Raw genomic sequence first — 19,553 nt, 5'->3', positions numbered from 1 at the left:
AGTAAAAGGGTTTCATTTAAAGACTCAGCCTACAGGAGGTACAGTAAGTCTTCAATGTCATTGACTGGTTTTTGGAAACTGGGACTTTAAGCAAAACATACAGAAATCAATTTTACTATAGGTTAATTGATATAAACAAGAGTTAAATTCCTATGACATATTTCTGGTCACAAAAACATCACCAAACTTTGAAATAAAAACCAAAACACTTCTAATTTTAAACTTTGAAATAAAGGTGACTAATACGTATAAGATTAATAAAAACAAATTATTTACCTAATTATTTCAGTTTGGGGTCACATGTGACAGGACCCTATCCTGGCAGTTCAGGGTGCAAGCTGGGAACTAACCTGGACAGACCACTACCATCCCATCTCAGGGCACACTCACACCACACAGATGGTGATAATTTAGACACTAATTTGCCTCATGGGCTCAGCTTTGGAATGTGGATGGAAACCACAGTACCCAGAGAAAACTCAGACATGGGGAGAACATGCAAACTCCACACAGACAGTGGCCGTAGCTGGGAATTATTTTCTCATCAACATAAGGAAATGATATTGAACAAAACAAAGTTGTTGGAGGATCTGCTGCATTTTTAAGCCCGACCACTGTGAAACAGAAGTTACGTTTTGCTGGGGTTTTCTTAAAGTTCAGTACGTCTATATACCTGCTATGTTATCCATATAATGGTCATTTGTTACAAGTTTTAAAAAAGTCAACGTTGTATAGAGTTGGAGCAAAAGCCTAAGGACACACAAATGTTTCCAGCAGTGGTGGCACCAAGAAGCACCTCTCATTTCAAGGGTACCATCTGATGACATTGTCAAAGCAAAATGGCTGGGAATCACCTGGATCATTCCAATGGCTTTATTAAGAATAGACTGCATCAGAGAATGCAGAAGCTGAGAAGACAGTTAAGAAAGGACTATAATAATCTACCACAGAGATAATACTAGTGTGGACCAAGGTGTCAGAAATAGAGATGGTGAGAAGTGGTTGGATTTCAGATGTAAAAGACATTAAAGCCATTCGAGTTATTTTTTGAGACGTAGTCTTGCTCCGTCATCCAGGCTGGAGTGCAGTGGCGTGATCTTAGCTCACTGCAAGCTCTGCCTCCCGGGTTCACGCCATTCTCCTGCCTCAGCCTCCCGAGTAGCTGGGACTACAGGTGCCTGCCATCACTCTCGGCTAATTTTTTGTATTTTTAGTAGAGACAGAGTTTCACTGTGTTAGCCAGGATAGTCTCGATCTCCTGACGTCGTGATCTGCCCGCCTCAGCCTCCCAAAGTGCTGGGATTACAGGCGTGAGCCACTGCGCCCAACTCATTGGAATGACTTGGAAGATTGAAGTGGGGTGTAAAACTAAAGAGAAATCTTGGATGACTCCCAGGTTTTTGATCTGAGCAATTAAAAGGCTGAAGTGGCCATAGATTGGAAAGGGGAAAATCATGGAAGAGGTAAGGCTTTGGGAGAGACTCTTAGGAGCTCAGGGTTGAGCAGATTGAGTTGCCATTAGCCATCAAAGCAGGGAGGTCAATTAGACTCCAGAGGTCAGAGGACAGTACTTGACTAGAAATGCAAGATACAGTTTTCAGCATGTATTTAAAACAGTGAGAGTGCATAATGTCACTGAATTGAATAACGTTAGAAAAGTTTAGGTAGTGCTACTCAAAATACCGACCACTGATCAACATCAGCACCACCTGGGAACTTGTTAGATATGCAATTCTTGGGCCCACCTACACCTACTAAATCAGAAACACCTGGAGTGAGGCCCTGCGCCTTGTTGTAACAAGCCCTTCAGGTGTTTCTTTTGCTTACTAAATTTTGGGAACCACTGGTATAGAAATTAGGGAGATAGGAAGAATCTGATAAGGGTCAGCCAGGAAGGAAGAGGAAAGCCAGAGAATGTTGTATTAGAAACCAAGCCAGAAAAATGTTCGAAGCAGAAGGGAGTTGATCTGCTGGGTCACATGCTCCTGAAAACTGTCCGTTAAATTTACACATTGTCTACAGCCTGGAAGTCGTTGGTGTCACCTGTAGGTGAACTTTGGTAGAGTTGTTGGTGGACCAAGCCTGATGAGTGGAGATTGAGAGACAAGGGGTGGAGAGGTGAAATTAAAGACCACAAAAATAAGACTTGTTGGAGTTTTTGCCTCAAAGGTAAAGAAATCAATAAAAGCTAGAGAGGTAAGAGGAGTTAAGAAAAAAGCTTTTTTTCCCCTCCCTGCCCCTTCCTCCCCTTCCTCCCTCCCTTCCTTTATCCCTTCATCTTTCTTGTTCTTTTCTATTTCTCCCTCCTCCCTCCCCCACCCCGACCCCCCTTTAAAAATAAAAAAAGAGCGCTACAACAGTGTATCTTCATGACGTTGGAGCTGATCCAGTGCAGACGGCAAAGGTGAGAGCTCAAGACAGAAGGGAAGGCCCACGAGAGCAACATCGCTGAGCAGGGCGGCTATAAATAGGAGTCGCCAGGTGACGGGCCGGCTCTACGGAGCATGCGTGGGCGTCTTCCACCTCAACAAGCAGGAAGGAGGATTAGGAGCGCTATAAGCAGGAGGCAGAGGGTGGTGGGTGCGTTTGACGCTGAGATGAGAGCCCACTGAGGGAGTTATACTCGGATTTCTTTTCTTTACTGGGTTGTTTAGGAAGCCAGGTCACCAACTGAGGGTGAGAATCATATGCAAGGACCACGGGGGAATAGAACGACTGCCAGGCAGCAGAAGGGCCCACTAAGGGCATTCGGTTTCGAGAGACTTAGCAAGCATCAAAGTAGTGATTTTGTTTTTCTCAAAGAAGCCTTTCAGAAAAAAACTGAATCTGGTGCACTGTATCTCTCTCTGTCACACACACACTCACTCATATGTAGAAGAGGGAAGAAACATCAGAAAGCCACGGCGAAAAACCTATCCGAAGCAAACGTGGGCTCTGAATTGCCATAGCATGGGAAGAAAGGAAGGCTTTTGATTGAAAGCATGACCTGAAAGGTGACATTCGAGCACGTTCCCCAGATGGGCGTGAGATAGGAGAGAAAGGGCGGGGGGAGAGAGAGAGAGAGAGCGCGCGAGCCTCTCAGCTACACAATGGACTTGGGCAAGGGGTAGATCTCGGCACGTGTGGTTTGGGGAGTAAGGGATCAGTAAGAAGAAGGAGATGGAGACACAGCCAGAGATAACCAAAGCCAGAGGTAAAGGAAGTCGAGAAGTAGAATGAGGCATGACTGAAGGAGACAAAGCACGGATGGGCTCTAGAGGAAGATGTTTCCACCTGAGCCCCAGTTCTCCAGTTCACAGCTGTGTGTCCTTGGTCAGGTCACTCGGTTTTTGAGTCTCATTTCCCTCCTCTAAAATCACATCAGAGAGCATAGCATATACGAAGTACTCAGAAAAAGCTATTAATACTATTTGAAGTAATAGAACGATAAGGGAACGAAGAAGAGTTAAAAATGAGAAGCTGAAGGGAAAAGAGGGCTAAAGAAGAGAATTATTAAGGTGAGGAGGAAACGTAAAATAGGAGAAGAAAAAATGAAAAAAAGTAAATAAGGAGGAGAGAAAAAGAATTATGTGGACAGTGGGCCAGGTGTGGTGGCTCACGCCTGTAATCCCAGCAGTTTGGGAGGCCGAGGCAGGTGGATCATGAGATCAGGGGTTCGAGACCAGCCTGGCCAACATGGTGAAGCCCCGTCTCTACTAAAAACACAAAAATTAGCTGGACGTGGTGGCAGGCTCCTGTAATCACAGCTACTAGGGAAGCTGAGGTTGCAGTGAGCCGAGATGACGCCATTGCACTCCAGCCTGAGCTACAGGGCTGTGACTCTGTCTCGAAAAATAAATAAATAAATAAAAACAATTATGTGGACAGTGAGACTGAGAAACATACAAATAGGAAAACAGAGAAAGGAGAAAAGGAAGGTGCAAATGCAATACACAACTTTATAATCTCAAAATGAAAACCCAACCATATTTTTGATAAAACATGAAGGTTCTTAGAGCGTCATGACTTGCCAGAATGTTTTGACAATGTACAGATTTGAATCCCAGACTCAGTGTAAATATCATTAGCAAAACATTGAATTTTAGGAAATTCCAGGCTTTGATTGATAGCTTTGGCATCCTAAGATGACCACATCAGGGTCCAATAAGTCACTTGATGGCACGTTTATAATGTTTTCTATTTTTAAAGGTTTTTATGCCATTTCTTAGGCAATGATCAAAACGCCCTGAGTGTAGGATGAAGCCCATTCATATTAGCACGGTTCTGTTCGTCCTTTTCAGATGAGGAGGCGTTTTGGAACATTCACCTCACCTGCGGTGCTCCAGAAAATCGGCCATGCCGTAGATGTCAAATTAGGAGGAATCTGAGGGGGCTGTGCAGGCTCTGTCTCTGAACTCCTTTGAGGACCAAATGGGCAGGTTTGTTCTCCTAACTGATGGAGGCTTAAGGGAGCCAGGATGAAGGTTTTTCCAACCTCAGCACTTTGCCTCCTGTGCTTATTACCATGACCTGTGTGCTGTTTACAGATTTTCGAAAGCTAGTAATAAATATGCCAGAAATGTGGACATGCGGGAAAGGTGAGTTTCTGTGACCTTTCTGAACCTATCTGAACTTCATTTCCATTTCGAGCCCCATCGCCTTTCCCAGGATTGCAGCTAAGTCCCAGTTGATGACGTAGTTCTAAGGTGTTGGGGAGGGGAGAAATGAGTCTAAGTCCTGCCTGCCGCCTTTGCCGGCTGACATTCCGAGATGTATATTGTTCCATCCAAACTTCTGACATCCGAGCAAACAGCCTAGGGCCCAGAACCTTCCTGAGATTCTCAGACGTGACTGGGACCTGCCCAGTGGTGGGGAAGGCCTCGCCACGGTGACCCACTGGACTGCCATCTCCCTTCCCTTCTGACTGTCCTTTCTGTCAGTCGGGATAACTTTCCCTAGTCCAGGGTAAAGGATGGTGTCAGAGGGAAGGGAAAATAATTCTAATTACATAGTTATCCAAATATTTTGTTTGTCTTAGGCCTAGGCTTCTGAATGGGAGATGCCAAGCGTTTGATTCTCTTGTCATCCATGCTTGGGCAGCAGCATTCCTTCCTGGGGGTGATAGAGACAAAATTCCCAGGTGTTCACATTGTTGCTGGGTAGGGGTGTGTGTAGGGGAGCAGGGAGCAACGACCCCAGGTTGCTATCTCACGGTTGCCCAGCTACATGGGCATGGATGCCTCATTCTAAAATTACTTCTGAACGGTGAAACCAACACAATGCTCAGCAGGCTGTGACGCTGGCTCTGGGATGCCTGCCCATCGACGGTGAAGGGCCCGGGTGCCCTGTAGGACAGTAGGATGGTCCTGATAACGGTCATTTGAGGCAAGAGCCCCAAGCAAAGAGTGGAACATATTCTCGCATGAATTCTGGAATCCTGCTCAGAGCACATTTTCCAGTCCTGGGGAAACTTGTTTTTAAGTTTCCATGTGATAGAGTCTACCTGGGAGGCCCCATCTCACTTGGCACCATCCCACACCAAAGAGGCCTCACTTGAAAATCTCATTTTTCTTACAACAGATGCTGGGTTTCAGTCCAGATGCCTTAGACATGTTTTTAGTGTATATGCAGTGCTAGGCTGGGATGGAAATAGAGCCAAAAAATGGTGGGAGAGTGTATGAAAGCCTCCCCCTTCTCCTGCCTGGCTCTTTGAACATATTTGTTTTCTCCAAGAAAATTGGCTGGAGGTAGCAAAGGCTACAAGAGTTGAGCCTGTAAGGAGCTAAGGCTAGCAATCTGGACTAATGATAGCTTCCCAGTGGAAAATACTCCTGGGGATCTTAGCAGGACTCTTCCATCTCTGGGGCAGCGGACAGCTTTGTTTGGAATAGCAGCTTTCAAACTTTAATTAGCACAACAATCAGGGAGTTTATCAATAATGCAGATTTTCAAGCCTCCCCCTCAAGATAGTCTGGTTCCTTGTATCTGGACTGGGGTCCAAGAATTAGCATGTTTAGTAAGCACCCCAATGTGATTCTGATACAAATGTTCCCAGATCACAAGCTGAGAAGCACAGTAGTGGGACCTCTTTGGTGGCTCTTCTTGAGGCCAGCTATAAAGACACCTGAGTTTCTATGAAGCCGCCTGGCTATTCCCCTCCTGTAGCTAATCCCTAAGCCCCAGAACTCACCTATTCTCTACAGCCAGGTGGATCCACACACCTCTTGTACCTGCCCACCTGTTTTCCATTAACAATGAACTAGCACTTGGGCAATTGTGAATAACATTGAGTCCACAAGACATCTCAAAACAGGTATCTAGAAGCCAGTGTAAATAAACAATGGAAAAGAAACTTTTGGGCTTGCTTTTGCAACTCTGAAGCACTTAATTGTCAGTCCCACACAGTTTAAGACTTGCTTATATACTGCCTGGTCTGTTTGTTTGTTCTTGTGTGTCTTCTTCATCTTCCAAATAAAATGTAAGTTCTTGGGAAGAAACCTCAAACTTTTATTTTCCCTACAGCATCTACTGTGAAATTCGTATTCAAGATAGGATGAGAGTTTCTGACTTATAATCAGGTTACTTGCAAAGGTTGATTTTTCAGCCAGTTATTTGGATTTTGTTTCTCATTAGGATAAGGTTGTAAAGGGTAGTTATGTTCCCATACCAGCCCCCAAATGTCTATTTAATTGGCAATATAGCTGAGTAGTACTACAAGACCTAAAATCATCTACAACAGTGCTTTTATGGGGAAATGCATTGCAGATTCCAACTGATGATGCCAGGAGCTCATTTTTCTGGCGTTGGTTCCAGGACAGGCCTTGACCCATGTGCAGTTAGAACTATCCTCCTGCCTCTACACACACACATACATATATTAGACTGGCTGTCTTGAGGTGCATGTTCCAAAGTTGGGGAAGGGGTGGCACGAGTTCCTGTTGGGAGACTGGATGGGGATACAGGGCAAGGTGTGCTCCTGCCAGAGTCATAACAATATCTGGAAGAAAGCAAGCACATTCCAAGGATATACGTGGGGCAGTGGTACTGGTGGGAGACTGGAGGGGTCCAGAGGGCACCGACTCCCTTGGCTGCAGTTGCAGAGGCCAGCTGGGGCTGTCTTGGCAGTCACAGCAGTGGCAGCGCAAGCTGTAATGGCCACATTGGCTGGGGTCCCATCATAAGCCTGAAGATATGTTTTGGGGTAGTGACATTTTAGTTATTTATTGCTATGGGTAACAAACCATTCTAAAATGTAGTGGCTTAAAAAAGCAACCATTTTATTTGCTAATGATTGTGTAAGTGGGCTTGCCAGTGGCCATCGTGTGACTGCAATCGACTGGTGGAGAGTTTGGGGGTCTGTACTTTCATGGAATGCCGGGACTACTGGGTTCTCTCTCTCTTCATGTAGTCGTGGAACTTCACTATGTGGCCTCTCCAGTGGAGTAGCCAGACCTCTTACATGGCAACTCAAGGATCTGAGAAGCAAAAATAAACTTCTAGGACTCCGTAAAGGTAGGTTGACCACTGGCACAATTTCACTTCTGGTTTAAGTGGTCCCAGGACAGCCCAGATTCACGGGAAGGGGCTTCACAAAAGCATGAATTCCAGGAGGCATGGTCCAGTAGGGGCCACCAAGCTAACACACACCGCATTTGGTGTTCTGTGAGAGGCCCTGAGGCCAAGAGTATTTAGTTAATACCTCAGGAGGCCAGCAGTATTTCCATTACAACCACCATAACCAGATTGCTAACATTCCTAGAAAAAGCCTCTAAATAATGTTTTCACTTCTCACATCTTTTCTAAAAGTCAGTCATCTTTCTGCAGAATCCATCCTGTCACTTTTGCCTTCACGTTTTCTCAATCCATTTTTTTCATCAACACAGCTACCTACTTTACATAGGCAGAGTTTTCAGTCATAATGTCACAATACCTTGGCAAATTACAGTGGATTTTGAGGTGTGTCAGGATAATAGCACATAAATCCCTAAAGTTTGCAAATAGTTTATTCTTAAAAAGCCAGCTAATGTAGGTACGAGGTTAGCCCTATGATAATATTCCTCTTTGATTTATGTATCTACTTGAGGAGTAGAGAGAGGGGTGGAGTTGGTGATAGTGCTTTGGAAATGGGTGTGTAACCCTGGTATGGCAGAGGCAGACCTGGCTGCTTCCCCAATCTCCTCTTCCCTCTAGCAAAACTTCTATTTTGTGGTGGCAATGTGCCCAGCCTCCTCTCCAACTCTAAGTATGGCAATATGACTAAGTTCTGGCTAATGAAATAGAACGGGAAATAATGTCTGAGACTTCTAGAAAGGTTGCTTAAAGGAAGCAGACTTAACTGGGAAGGGAGCCTTGCAGCTCGCTTTGGATTTCTTCCTCCTGTTGCCTGTACTATGGATGTAATGATTGGTTCACCAGCAGCCATTTGGGACCACAAAGTGACTTTAGGTTAGAAACCAGACTCCAGGATGGTAGGTATAGAGATAGATGGGTTAGTAATGACCATGGAGCTTTGTTCCAACCCTGGACTCTAGAAATAGAGATAGAGATCAAGATCAAGGTGGACATAGAGAGGTTCTTTTTGTTTAAGCCATTATTTTGGATTTCCTGTTATAATTAACCCTATCTTCTGTACTTGGTCATACCCATGAGGATATATAGCCTGTGGTGAATTCCATTGCTATGAATATTGCACCAGAAAAAATGGGTAGGAACCAATGGTCAAGGCTGTGGAGAATTTTCACTGGGACTATCTCTCAATCTCTGTGTTCATCAGGCCTCTTGCCAATCCTTAATGGATTGAGGAAGTATTGTTCTGCTTGGGCTATAATGATGCCCTTCTCCATCTCAAGGGCTTCCCATTCCTTTCCTAAAGATCTTTATTATCTGCACTCTTTCATTTGTGTGTGTGTGTGTATCCGCATTGACTAGCATAGCACCTGACACAGTGTAAGTTTAATAAGCAGTTGTTAAATGAATAAACAAACTTCTGATCTTCCCTGTGTCTATGCACAGAATCTAGAATGCCTCTTCCCTGTCCTGTTTACTACCACATTTCTATTTTGGCTGTATAGCTTGTGTTCACCAAGCCCAGGGCTGAGCCAGATAAGCTTGGTAACCAAACTCCCATTAGTACCCATGAGCAATACTTGCCAAGTGGATGGTGTGTTTGTTTCATGTTTAAGACATTGCTTTACTTGGGTTCTGTAAGAGGAAGGAACAGAGTCCCAGTAGAAGAGGAGGGATCATTCATTGCAAACCAGTCACTCTCCTAATAAAAGCAGAGATGAGTACGTGATTTTAGTCAGGACAGGGATGGGGGAATAAGGAATAGAAGTGACTGAAGAGATGACTACTCAGGGGAAGGGAAGAGGCATCTCTCAGCCTTGCCGTTGAGGAGACAAGGGCATGGGGAGGTAGTTCCCATAAAGCAGGAAATCAAATGGCAGTGTCTGTATGGAGGTTTAAGCTGAAAAGCAAAACTTGGGTACCATGGGATGTAGGGCCCACCTACGTAGGCATCTCTCATGGGGCCATTCACCTGGTATTTTCCACATAACTGCATTGTAGTAGCCAACTGGGTTTTCAACCTTGGTATCACTTTATATTTATTCCTATAGATATTTTTCTTTTTTTTTCTTGTTTATAATTAAACCATTTTATTTCAATTATTTGAATTATGAAGGTGCATATTTAACATAATCCAAATAATAAAACTGACAGTCCCTTACCTCTGTGTTAATTTTTAACTGAAGACTTTATGAAGATGATAAAAGGGCTTGATGAGAATGATTAGGCCCATACTCTGAAGTAAGAGCCAATGTAATTTTCAAATATTAACTGCATGCAATTAATAAAAAGGTATACCCTAAGCTTTATAGCATTCCTGATTCCCTTCTCACAGAGGCCCCAGAGACAGCCTTTAAGCTGCGGGGCTAAGGGAGCCATCTCTCTTTTGGTCTGGTCTAGAGCCTCTTGGATGTTCCATGGCAATCTTGCCTCAAACACTGTTATCCATGTTTAGGTGTCTGCTTCTTGCTTCGATGTCTTCATTATTAAATTTTACTTTTTGTCTTATAATTTGTCCAAATGCAGGTTTTGAAGATGATGTCTTTATGAATTGATTTCTATGGAAGATCCCACTTTCCTCTAATATCTTCTGCAAAATATTGGCTGTCACTCTAGGATAAGGTAGCTCTGTTTCCCTAACTTGAAGGCTTTATGATTATCTTTGCAAAAATCAGCATCCTCTGTCCTGGTACCATTTGCAAGCTCACAGGAGGAGTCCTTTAAATACTCATTGGTTGGAAAGAGGTTCTTTCTGATTGAACTTTAAAACAAAAAAGGAGAAATGCATTCCTGGGATCCAACCTGGTGGGCAAAGGTGTAAAAAACATGAGCAGACTTTTAACCCACCCATAAGGAAGATCTCCATGGAGTGCTAAAACCAGGAAAGTGTGTGTGTGTATGTGTGTGTGTGATGTGTGTTTTGTGTATGTTATAATGGTTGTTCCATTTAAGCTTGCAATAGCCACTACTGCTCCTTATACCACATCATGTATGATATTAATATTTTCTATAGGTCCTTGCTTTGTTTATATTTATGACTAAACATGGTTTGGCTGGTAGTGCATATTTCTCTAATGTCCATCCTTGGGTGTGCTATCTCAAGTCTTAAGTTTTTAGAAATATAGCTCCCTGCTAATTTATTATATAGCACAGAACTCCATGTAAACATGGTGTTAATTTTGATGATGATAATTTATCAAAAACTTTAGAGAATGATACTGAGATGCCTTTGAACAAGGTTGAGGTTTTGGTATAGCTCCACTGCTGGAGTGTCTTCCTTCAAAAGATGTAGGCATTTTAAAACCAGATGGAAGCACAGTATAAAAAGCATTTGGTCACACTTTCCAAGGGATTAACTGAACTAAAAAAAAAAAAAAAGCATAAACATCTCACACAGATTGGCAATGCTGCTGCCGATGACAATGATCTCAACCTTTTACTTTAAGGAATCTAAAACGTTTTTGGAAATAAACATATCTGGACTAGAAGCCAACCATGTAAATAAGAACTAGCCTCTATTGCTCCTGTCTGAAAAGAAATCTGAAGGGGTTGGTTGAGATTTGTTGTGCTTGTCTTAAATAAGTTGAATATCCTCAGCCTTTCCCTTCTCTTACCTTTATTGTTTATTTGATTTTTTTTTTCCATAAGAATCTGCATCATTGCTCAAACATGGGCAAGAAAACAGCCTTCAGGTCTAAACATATTTACTTTCAGAGCTTGTATTACAGTCAGAGCTGGAAAATGAATCCCAAACATAAATTCCTACATGCAAAATGCTTCCCCATCTACATGGGCTTGACAATGACCAAGTCTGGGACTCAGGATGGTGGAGGCTCGTTTTAGGCTGTAACCTCCATGAGGCTGCACCGGTTATGCTTTGAACTTTGACTGTAACCCACAAAGTGATACTTTTCTTTGTGCCTTGTTGAGTTTTGGAAATCTTTCAAAGTTACCATAAAATATTTAAGACACAAATAGAAAACTCTCAACTATTCCTGCACATCATTAGCATGAGATTGTGGAATCTTTTTCGCAGTGTTGACACTGTCCATTTTTCTGTGTACTTAAAAATGTCTATTTTTAGTTTCTTTTCAGTCTGCTTTCCAAAGATTACCTGGCTTTCAAATATCATTTTCTCCAGGGAGTCTTTACTTTTGCAAACACTCTGAATAAACATTCCGTGGTAATTAAGGCTGTCAGAGGAAAAAAACAATACTTGTAGTGTCTCATCATCCTCACCAAGTTGTCACCTTCTTGAGGAAACCAGTCTCAAAGTGACCCACTACATATTTTAGTATGTTGACTTTTTGAAGGAACTAGGATATTCATCATTTAATTATCCCCAGGGACCACTGTTTGACAAAACATTTTTAAAAGGAAAATTGGTGTTTTCAGGGTCAATTCTGCAATCTTAAACATTATTTAGTCAGCATCAAATACCCTTTAGAGATGAAAGGTGACCTCATCAGCAGCACACTGAGATTTAAGCTCAGCATATTTTTCCAGAAAACATGGATCTTGCTCTTGGCTTTCTCACGGTGATCTAATTTTCATGGCTATGTTAAAAAGAAAATACACAATAAAAGGATTTGAAGAGCTCTGTTTCATGTTGGAAAAGCACTGTAATTTATGGTCATGTACTTAATCAAAATGCTTTATCTTAGTGTTAGGAACTCTTAAGTTTCATTTCAAAGGGATATCTGAAGATCACCACCAAATGGAAAAACCAGGATTATCTGGGTAAATTCCAGACATGTTCTTCTGCTGGAAGAAATCACAGCACAACTGCTTTCTAATGTTTGTCCTGGTGGATAAGGCTGAAGGCCATGTTCCAGAATATTGAATTCTAGAGCAGTGGTTCTGAAACTTGAGGATGCTTCAAAATCACCTGTAGGAGGGGGGAGGTTATTAAAACACAGATTGCTGAGCTACCCTTGGAGTTTCTGATTCAGATTTTGAATTCTTCCTGAGAATTGAATTTCTGCTAATGCTGTTGGCTCAGGGACCACACTTTGAGAACCACTGGCCTAAAGTTTGGGCAGGAGATGTTCATCAGTGGTTCAAATAAAACAGACTGGGAGGTATCAGAACATAGAATTAAGTATATCAAGGGGAATGAGGGGATACAAATTGAGGCAGGGAGGTCAGGCTTATGGTGAGATTGAGCAGAAAACCTGAAAAGAAGCAAACAAGAAGTTGGCACTGGAATATCACGTCTGCCAAAGCACCTCAGTCCAGTGATGAGAGAATACAGAGGTAAGAAATTCTCCACAGGCCAGATGGATATTTAGCATTAAGACAGCAGCTGTCAAGGTTCAGTTCACTCAGCTGGGGTTTAGGGATGGCTCCAAACTTGTAGGGACAACTGATAAGAGTATTGCAGGACCCTAGTCTTCAAAAGGACTTGGAAAAACCAAGAAGATTGCAACAGGTATTCAATGTATTGGTTAAGGTAACTCTTGCTGCTGTAACAGATGCAAGAGAACCCCCAAGTCACAGTGACTCAACTCAGAGTTAATCTCTTGCTCACATACATTTCAAACCAAGTATTCTTGATTAATAAGCACCTCTTTTTAAGGGGTGACTCAGTTACCCAGTGACCCAGGCTCCTTTCATCTTGTGGCTCTCCCATCATCAAGTGTAGCTTACGAGAGGAAAGCCTGGAGGATCACATGTAGGAGGTTTTTAATGGACCAGGGCTGGACGGGACCCTTACCACTTCTGCCTAAAATCCACTGGTCAGGAATTGACCACATGGCCACATTAACTCAGCAAATCTACCTTTGTCCACCGGCTAAGTGTCCAGGAGGAAGAAGAAAGAGGTTTGCTGGCCAGCTAGCCTGTCTCTGCCATATTCAGATAAGAGGAGTAAGGCAGAATTATAGTTATTAAAATTGAATCACAAGAGGAAGTTTTGCCCACCAACAAGTGATGCACTGGATGCACTAGCTGGGGATGTTAGCTCATCATTGCATGGATCCTGTAGGTAGGGAGCAAAGAGGGTTGCAAGGCTGCAAGACAAGGACTAGACATGGATTAACAGCTTTTCCTGAATATGGTTGAGGGAAGTTTGCATTCTTTCTCTGAAAACCTCTCATCTAAAAATAACACATCGAGGAACTCAATAATGTCCTACAGCTATAAAAGAAGATAAGTGTTTTCTCCATCTTACATCTTTTAAATGAATCCATCCAAAATATCCTGGATAAAGTTCATGTTACTAGTACAGGTACACTTTTTCTTGCTTTGAATGTATTTTTAAAATTGTATTGTTGGAAATGTTAATTGATAAACATTACTGCCAGTTTTCCTCTCTCTAACACATTTAGAGAAGTTCTTCATGATAACACAATTACATGTGAAAGGTTTTCAACAAACGAAAAGACTGAAGACTATTCACTCTGGGGAAAATGAAGACAGAGTAAGAATATAATCACACACACAAAAAATAGGGAAGTATCTTAGTGTCCCAATTCCCCTTTTCACCACTGCTCAGGAGAAATAGCCCACTCCCTACTTCAATTTGCCTTGAAAAACAATATAAGATCTGGCAGTCTGATCTCAAAAAGCATGCAAACCACAGAATGGTTCTAAAAAGTTTTAAAAGGCTCAATCCTTTCAAAAAAGTAATCTTGCCATTTTGAAATAATTAGGGATGATTCCATGCCATGCCTGCTATGGGGTGATAGTGTGATCCACAGGCCAGGTAAGTCGGGTTAGCAGGGTCATGCTTGAATCCATGGTGATGTCATAGCAATCTTACTGATTGCTCATGAACTTTTGTTGCTTTTCTTTTTAATTTTTAGTCATTGGTTACTTATTAGTTGCAGCTGTTTTTGCTTGGGGATGGAGTAATAATTGGTTTAAAGCACTAATTTATATCATTGTGCAAAAATCTTACATAAAAACATCTTTATAAAATCATAGCGTGTTTTTGATCTTATGCTCCCTAAACACAAGGAATATCCTTAATGGCAATTAATTCAGATCTCATCATTTTGGATAAGCAGTCTTCTGCAACACAGTCTGCCATCCATATCTGTAGGCTCTGCATCCACAGGTTCAACCACAGATCAAAAATATTTTTTAAAAATAGGCCAGGTGCAAGGGCTCATGCCTGTAATCCCAGCACTTTGGGAGGCTGAGGCGGGGTGGATCACCATAGGTCAGGAGTTCAAGACCAGCCTGGCCAACATGGCAAAACCCTGTCTCTATTAGTACAAAAATAAGCTGGGCATGGTGTTGCATGCTTGTAATCCCAGCTACTTGGGAGGCTGGGGCAGGAGAATCACTCAAACCCAGGAGGTGGAGGTTGGAGTGAGCCGAGATCATGCCACTGCACTCCGGCCTGGGCAACAGAGCAAGATTCTGTCTTAAAAAAATAAAAATAAAAAATACAAGTAAAGGCAGCTATTTGTGTAGCTTTTGCGTTGTATTAGGTATTATATGTAATCTAGAGATGATTTAAAGCATATGGGAAAAGGTGCATAGGTGATATGCCCATCATATACCATTTTATATAAGGGACTTGAGCATCCTCAGATTTTGGTATCTGCATGGGCATCGTGGAACCAGTCCTCTGAAGATATCGAGGGACAATTGTACTTAAAAGTGAATATGTGAGAAAATAACCCTTCAGATTCTTTAAAGGAAGGAATGGAGATGGCTCTTATACATCTTAACTATTCACATGAAGAAGTAAGTATGTGCTGGAGGAGAGAGGGATTTATATCTGGCCGGGATGGTGCTATCAACCCCAGCTACACTTGAAAATCATCTAGGGAACTTGTGAAAAAGACCACTCCCTGGGGTTCCTCCAGCCAATTAAACCTGAATCTCTGGGATGGACTCAGCATTAGTATATTTTTAAAGCTCAGAGAACCACTGGCCTGGAAGATTCTCACTCACCTCCCTTTGTTTACATGACCTATGACTGAAAGTGGAAGTGGGGGAAATGCCCGAAATGGGCAAGGAGAGCACTCTGGGAAAAGAGAAAGTAGATGGGAAAGTGCTCTTGCCTTCTTCTAGTCCTACAAACAGAAGGGCCTCAACCTAATCTGACCCGTACACAGTCCTACCAACTGGTTTGGGCCTCCCATCATCTCTTGTTTTGTCATGAGGATCTCAAGGTTCTCAGATGCCAAGAATCAAGAGTCCAATTGTATTATGTGCATCCAAGCCTGCTGTAGTCATGGGTCATGGCCTGTTTCCTCTCAGTATGGTTATGAAGCTGAGATAGCTGGCTCCAGATCCAGAGTTTTTTGCTGACCGTATACTCAGTGGCATTCATCCATTTATTTACTCTACAGATACATTCACTTGCCTATTCTAGGTACAGGCAACTTATTTGGCACCTGGTTTAATGTGTGTAGTGAAGTAACCAGATTCAAGGCCTCACACTGAAGCCCTGTGGTTACGATGCCACCTTACTCCTGAGCCTTGGTGATTGTTGCCATTGTCAGAGGCTGGCTCCTGGGGTGCAGCCTGCTGATGGGTAGTGACAAGCTCCCCAACACATCCATGCTCAAGCAGTGGAGGTTGCTAGTGACCAATACCCTGTATCAGGTTAATACCAACCAGTGCCACCTAGGGATTAGAATCTTTACAAGTTAAAATAACAGCTAGAAAGGTCCTCTTTGATGCTAACCCTTTCTTCTGGGCCATGATTTCAAAGGAAAGACATGATTTGGCATAATGTTTTGTAATTGAGTCGCTGTTGGACCATGCAGAGTGGCTTTCTCCAGGCAACTATTAACCATTTCTGTTGCTAAAGAGGTCTCCATCTGACAGACACAAAAATAAATGAGGCTATATTTTGTAGCCTCTCAGAAGAACAATTCAAAATACTACCTTAGAGTGTGCCATAGGTAGATTATTTTATGCCCACAGGTAATACCTGCCTTTAAAAGTTTCTGGACCAAAGTTGCCTCACCTTTGTGGGAAATTTCAAGCTTTAATAGCTATTCAGGTAATTATTTACTCACAGTAAATTCTGCCCATATATATATATATAGCCTAGAACCTGGGAAAGGTAGGGTAGTCCTACTTTCCAGATAAATGTTTATCTCATGTCTTAGTCTGTTAGTGCTACCATAACAGAATACCACAGATTGGGTAGCTTAGGAAGAACGGAAATTTATTTCTCAAAGTTCTGGAGTCTGGGAAGTCCAAGACCAAGTCACTGGCATCTTGTGTGGACCTTCTTGCTATGTCTTCACATAGCATAAGATACAAGGGCAAGAGGGAGTGAACACCTTTCTTCAAATACTTTTATAAGGGCACCTAATCCCATTCACTAGGGAGGAGCCCTCATGACCTCATCACCTCTTAAAGGCTTCACCTCTTAACATTATCACATTGGCAATACCTGAATTTTGGAGGGAATGCATTCAAACCATACCATCTCATGATAAAATTCCAGTGTTGATACCTGCCATCAGAGCTTTGCTTTCAAACCACATAGACTTGGGCTCCCACTTCTGCCTAGCAATCAACACAAACAACTAATTCTCAAGAGTGAGCATCTCTGAGTCATGCTAACCACCATTTCTCTAGGCCCTTTGAGGTCTCCCTGTATGTCAAGATAAATCACCAGGAAGTTATGGGTCTAAACTCCCAAAGAAATATCTTCAGAGTTATGATTTAATAAACAGCTTGCTCTCAGTGTTTATTGCAGGTCAGTGTAAGAAATGGCTGCATGAAAATCATTTCTACATCTTTGTAAGCCACTTTTTAGTCTATATTGTCATTTATGTAAAAACCCAATGAAAACCTCCCTCAGAAAATTTATTGTCAGGAAAAAAACAAGTCACTACCAAAGAACTTATTAAGCTTCTCTTATCACACACTGAAAATCATAAGGCTAAACATATTTCCCCTTTTCCTCCGACTGCTATGAGGCTTAGGGTTTAATTTCATGCTCAGTTACAGCAATTTTATTTAACCTAGGTCTCTGATGTATTTATCATCTCTCTCTTCTAATGTCTAGCTTTTAGTCCATTTTGATCCTTATTTTATGGTTCTAATGCACCTGTCTTCTTTCAGAATGTGTTACTTTTGGAAGTGTGCTGAGGCATCCAAGCCTCACTACTTCATGTTCTGACTCTTAGTCTCAGCGAGCTCTCATCTCACCAAAGGAAGATCCCAAAGGAACAAGATGCAAATCGTGTTCATTTTGACAAGGTTTGGAATGTCCCATGTGGGTCTGGGCCCAAGAAGCAGGCTGAGGTGGGGGGAGTGCCAAGCATCTTGGGAAAATCTTTGTCTGAATAGGGAGGGTAGGAAACTGAATGGACCAAGGTGGTAAAAAATGGGAATCCTGAAGACAAATGAGTATTCAGGTGTCTGTTAAAAGCATCAGCTCTGACTTGGAATATGTAGACTGCACATAGGTCTATCTTATAAAAATGACATTTGCTGGAAAGTTCATATATTGCAAAGTCATTAAAGCTGTACTTATTGGCACATTGTTTTTTATTTCCTGCTCATTAACAAATCAAAAGTAAGAGGCAGAGCTGTGGATAGTTCTACTAGAATGTGCTGCCAGGTCCATTGGTTTTGAATAGTCCTAAATAATCTTCTGAATTGGGGCCAAGTGGGTAAGTGTCCTAGCCCATCTCTGTTTTAATAACATGCAACCCTTTCTACAGGTATGTTGATGGCTACAGGTGTGTGATATTACTGATCGGCAAGATGATGCCTCTAGATTTTCCATACCTGAACTACTCACAGATAGGATGGAGGAGAAAGAAGGAAGAACAATCTGAAAGGCACTTGCAAAACCTTGGGAATCAAAGCAAGGCAGTAGGAAAGCCTTTACCCTGGACTAAAGGCAGACGTTTGCAAGTGGGGGGTTTAATCTGAAAGGAAGGCTGAACTTGATGAGAGGTGGATAGTGCATGGGAGCAGAGAATGGCAAGATCTTTGGAAACCCAAAGCAGAGGTTGGGGACTGGGGGCCTGCTGGCAAAAGGTTGAAACAGAGAAGAGATAATTGCCAAAGGAAAGGAGATGCTGAATGCAGACATTTCTTTAAAAAAAAAAAATCAACAAAGATCAATACACATGACCCAGGCAGGTGAAACCAAAAGAAGGATCTCCAAAAGAATGAGCAGGTAGATGTAGATTCTGGGGCAGCTGTTAAAACAGAATCAGTCAAGTTCATCTTGCCAAGTTGTAAAACTACTTGAACTGTGTGGGTTCTGGCCTGAATACAAAGTTTCTGTATAGACACAAGAGGACCTTCAGGTTGAAAGAAAACAAAATTATAAGTGGAGATCAGGTATATTTTTAGACATCAAATGGTTCCTACAAAATGGCATTTTGATTAGTTAAGTATAAATGAATCAAACACATGAAAAAAATTTCTCTTGAAGCATGTATGTAGACATTTTTAAAGAACTTCTGTAAAGCTGTTGTGTAAAAAGTTTCTGTAAAACAAAGGAAACTATCAACAAAATAAAAAGGCAGTCTGTGATTTGGGAGAAAATATTTGTGAAGCATATAGCTTGTAAGAGGTTAATATCCAAAATATGTAAGAAACTTACACAGCTCAACAGCAAGAAAAAAACCCCAAATAACCCTATTTTTAAACATGAGCCAAGGACCTGAATAGATCTTTCTCCGAAGAAGGCATAAAAATGGCCAAAAGGTATGTGAAAAGGTGCTCAGCATCACTAATTATCAGAGAAATACAAATCGAAACTGCAGTGAGATATCTCACATCTGTAAGGATGGCTTTATCAAAAACACAAGAAATAGCAAGTGTTGATAAGGATGCGGAGAGAAGGGAACCCTAGTACACTGTTGGTGGAGATGTAGGTTGGCATAGCTGTTGTGGCAAATAGTATGGAGGTTCCTAAAAAAATTAATAGAACTACAATATGACACAACAATTCCTTTGGGTATATACCCAAAGGAAATGAAATCACCACCAAATAAAGATATCTGCACTCCCATGTTCACTGCAGCACTATTCACAATAGCCCAGAGATGGAAGCAACCTCAGTG

The 19,553-nt window shown here is 42.1% G+C and overlaps 2 long non-coding RNA genes across 2 annotated transcripts in view; one reads left to right on the top strand and one right to left on the bottom strand.

Moving 5' to 3' along the window:
• Positions 1-1,847: 1,847 nt before the first annotated feature.
• On the top strand, positions 1,848-10,186 carry LOC139363846 (uncharacterized). The gene is made up of 4 exons (XR_011624914.1): positions 1,848-2,196; positions 4,281-4,418; positions 7,388-7,491; positions 10,072-10,186. It is a non-coding gene; the product is annotated as an uncharacterized lncRNA (long non-coding RNA).
• Positions 10,187-11,198: 1,012 nt separating this feature from the next.
• The window catches only part of LOC139363847 (uncharacterized), a 111,409-nt gene continuing 103,054 nt past the window's right edge, over positions 11,199-19,553 (bottom strand). The window contains exon 4 of the long non-coding RNA XR_011624915.1: positions 11,199-12,101. This is a non-coding gene — a long non-coding RNA (uncharacterized lncRNA). The remainder of the gene's footprint in view (positions 12,102-19,553) is intronic.

Source organism: Macaca nemestrina, chromosome 6, assembly GCF_043159975.1.
Source record: "Macaca nemestrina isolate mMacNem1 chromosome 6, mMacNem.hap1, whole genome shotgun sequence".
NCBI classification, from domain to species: Eukaryota; Metazoa; Chordata; class Mammalia; order Primates; family Cercopithecidae; genus Macaca; species Macaca nemestrina.
Note: the sequence above shows the minus strand (reverse complement) of the source record. Positions and strands in the feature narration are given on the sequence as shown.